Here is a 4,856-nt window from a genome sequence, read left to right as displayed (position 1 = left end):
TTATAACGAAATAGGTTATATGGTATGACGTTATTACGTAAACAGGTTATATGGTATGACGTTATACCGTATTACGTTCTATGGCATGATGTTATAACGTATTACGTTATGTGGTATGACGTTATACCGAATTACGTTATATGGGATGTCATTATAACGTATTACGTTATATGGGATGACGTTATAACGTATTACGTTATATGGTATGACTTTATAACGTAATAGGTTATATGGTATGACGTTATACCGAATTACGTTATATGGGATGACGTTATAACGTATTACGTTATATGGGATGACGTTATAACGTATTACCTTATATGGGATGACGTTATAACGAAATAGGTTATATGGTATGACGTTATAACGTAACAGGTTATATGGTATGACGTTATACCGAATTACGTTATATGGGATGACGTTATAACGTATTACGTTATATGGGATGACGTTATAACGTATTACGTTTTATGGGATGACGTTATAACGTATTTCGTTATATGGGATGACGTTATAACGTATTACGTTATATGGGATGACGTTATAACGAAATAGGTTATATGGTATGACGTTATAACGTAATAGGTTATATGGTATGACGTTATACCGAATTACGTTATATGGGACGACGTTATAACGTATTACGTTATATGGGATGACGTTATAACGTATTACGTTATATGGGATGACGTTATAACGTATTACGTTATATGGGATGACGTTATAACGTATTACGTTATATGGGATGACGTTATAACGAAATAGGTTATATGGTATGACGTTATAACGTAATAGGTTATATGGTATAACGTTATAACGTAATAGGTTATATGGTATAACGTTATACCGAATTACGTTATATGGGATGACGTTATAACGTATTACCTTATATGGGATGACGTTATAACGAAATAGGTTATATGGTATGACGTTATAACGTAACAGGTTATATGGTATGACGTTATACCGAATTACGTTATATGGGATGACGTTATAACGTATTACGTTATATGGGATGACGTTATAACGTATTACGTTATATGGGATGACGTTATAACGTATTTCGTTATATGGGATGACGTTATAACGTATTACGTTATATGGGATGACGTTATAACGAAATAGGTTATATGGTATGACGTTATAACGTAATAGGTTATATGGGATGATGTTATACCGAATTACGTTATATGGGATGACGTTATAACGTATTACGTTATATGGGATGACGTTATAACGTATTTCGTTATATGGGATGACGTTATAACGTATTACGTTATATGGGATGACGTTATAACGAAATAGGTTATATGGTATGACGTTATAACGTAATAGGTTATATGGGATGACGTTATAACGTATTACGTTATATGGGATAACGTTATAACGAAATAGGTTATATGGTATGACGTTATAACGCAATAGGTTATATGGAATGACGTTATACCGAATTACGTTATATGGGATGACGTTATAACGTATTACGTTATATGGGATGACGTTATAACGTATTTCGTTATATGGGATGACGTTATAACGTATTACGTTATATGGAATGACGTTATAACGAAATAGGTTATATGGTATGACGTTATAACGTAATAGGTTATATGGTATGACGTTATACCGAATTACGTTATATGGGATGACGTTATAACGTATTACGTTATATGGGATGACGTTATAACGTATTACGTTATATGGGATGACGTTATAACGTATTACGTTATATGGGATGACGTTATAACGAAATAGGTTATATGGTATGACGTTATAACGTAATAGGTTATATGGTATGACGTTATAACGTAATACGTTATATGGTATGACGTTATACCGAATTACGTTATATGGGATGACGTTATAACGTATTACGTTATATGGGATGACGTTATAACGTATTGCGTTGTATGGGATGACGTTATAACGTATTACGTTATATGGGATGACGTTATAACGAAATAGGTTATATGGTATGACGTTATTACGTAAACAGGTTATATGGTATGACGTTATACCGTATTACGTTCTATGGCATGATGTTATAACGTATTACGTTATGTGGTATGACGCTATAACGTATTATGTTATATGGTATGACGTTATAACGTATTACGTTATATGGGATGACGTTATAACGAAATAGGTTATATGGTATGACGTTATAGCGTAATAGGTTATATGGTATGACGTTATAACGTAATACGTTATATGGTATGACGTTATAACGTAAATAGGATATATGGTATGACGTTATACCGAATTACGTTATATGGGATGACGTTATAACGTATTACGTTATATGGGATGACGTTATAACGTATTTCGTTATATGGGATGACGTTATAACGTATTTCGTTATATGGGATGACGTTATAACGTATTACGTTATATGGCATGACGTTATACCGAATTACGTTATATGGGATGACGTTATAACGTATTACGTTATATGGGATGACGTTATAACGTATTACGTTATATGGGATGACGTTATAACGTATTACGTTATATGGGATGACGTTATAACGAAATAGGTTATATGGTATGACGTTATAACGTAATAGGTTATATGGTATAACGTTATACCGAATTATGTTATATGGGATGACGTTATAACGTATTACGTTATATGGGATGACGTTATACCGTATTACGTTATATGGGATGACGTTATAACGTATTACGTTATATGGTATGACGCTATAACGTAAATAGGTTATATGGTATGACGTTATACCGTATTACGTTATGTGGGACGATGTTATAACGTATTACGTTATGTGGGACGACGTTATAACGTATTACGTTATATGGGATGACGTTATAACGCAATAGGTTATATGGAATGACGTTATACCGAATTACGTTATATGGGATGACGTTATAACGTATTACGTTACATGGGATGGCGTTATAACGTAATAAGTTATATGGTATGACGTTATAACGTAATAGGTTATATGGTATGACGTTATACCGAATTACGTTATATGGGATGACGTTATAACGTATTACGTTATATGGGATGACCTTATAACGTATTGCGTTGTATGGGATGACGTTATAACGTATTACGTTATATGGGATGACGTTATAACGAAATAGGTTATATGGTATGACGTTATTACGTAAACAGGTTATATGGTATGACGTTATACCGTATTACGTTCTATGGCATGATGTTATAACGTATTACGTTATGTGGGATGACGTTATAACGTATTTCGTTATATGGGATGACGTTATAACGTATTACGTTATATGGGATGACGTTATAACGAAATAGGTTATATGGTATGACGTTATAACGTAATAGGTTATATGGGATGACGTTATACCGAATTACGTTATATGGGATGACGTTATAACGTATTACGTTATATGGGATGACGTTATAACGTATTTCGTTTTATGGGATGACGTTATAACGTATTACGTTATATGGGATGACGTTATAACGAAATAGGTTATATGGTATGACGTTACAACGTAATAGGTTATATGGTATGACGTTATAACGTATTACGTTATATGGGATGACGTTATAACGAAATAGGTTATGTGGTATGACGTTATAACGTAATAGGTTATATGGTATGACGTTATAACGTATTACGTTATGTGGGACGACGTTATAACGTATTGCGTTATATGGGATGACGTTATAACGTATTACGTTATATGGGATGACGTTATAACGTATTACGTTGTGTGGGACGACGTTATAACGTATTGCGTTATATGGGATGACGTTATAACGTATTACGTTATATGGGATGACGTTATAACGTAATACGTTGTATGGTATGACGTTATAACGTATTGCGTTATATGGGATGACGTTATAACGTATTACGTTATATGGGATGACGTTATAACGTATTACGTTATGTGGGACGACGTCATAACGTATTGCGTTACATGGGATGACGTTATAACGTATTACGTTATGTGGGACGACGTTATAACGTATTGCGTTATATGGGATGACGTTATAACGTATTACGTTATATGGGATGACGTTATAACGTAATACGTTGTATGGTATGACGTTATAACGTAATAGGTTATATGGTATGACGTTATACCGAATTACGTTATATGGGATGACGTTATAACGTATTACGTTATATGGGATGACGTTATAACGTATTTCGTTATATGGGATGACGTTATAACGTATTACGTTATATGGGATGACGTTATAACGAAATAGGTTATATGGTATGACGTTATAACGTAATAGGTTATATGGGATGACGTTATACCGAATTACGTTATATGGGATGACGTTATAACGTATTACGTTATATGGGATGACGTTATAACGTATTTCGTTTTAAGGGATGACGTTATAACGTATTACGTTATATGGGATGACGTTATAACGAAATAGGTTATATGGTATGACGTTATAACGTAATAGGTTATATGGTATGACGTTATACCGAATTACGTTATATGGGATGACGTTATAACGTATTACGTCATATGGGATGACGTTATAACGTATTACGTTATATGGGATGACGTTATAACGAAATAGGTTATATGGTATGACGTTATAACGTAATAGGTTATATGGTATAACGTTATACCGAATTACGTTATATGGGATGACGTTATAACGTATTACGTTATATGGGATGACGTTATAACGAAATAGGTTATATGGTATGACGTTATAACGTAATAGGTTATATGGTATAACGTTATACCGAATTACGTTATATGGGATGACGTTATAACGTATTACGTTATATGGGATGACGTTATAACGTATTTCGTTATATGGGATGACGTTATAACGTATTACGTTATATGGGATGACGTTATAACGAAATAGGTTATAT

This window comes from Bombus vancouverensis, unplaced genomic scaffold, assembly GCF_051014615.1.
Source record: "Bombus vancouverensis nearcticus unplaced genomic scaffold, iyBomVanc1_principal scaffold0018, whole genome shotgun sequence".
In the NCBI taxonomy this organism is placed as follows: domain Eukaryota; kingdom Metazoa; phylum Arthropoda; class Insecta; order Hymenoptera; family Apidae; genus Bombus; species Bombus vancouverensis.
The sequence above is the reverse complement of the archived record's forward strand: the minus strand, read 5'-3'. Positions refer to the sequence as shown.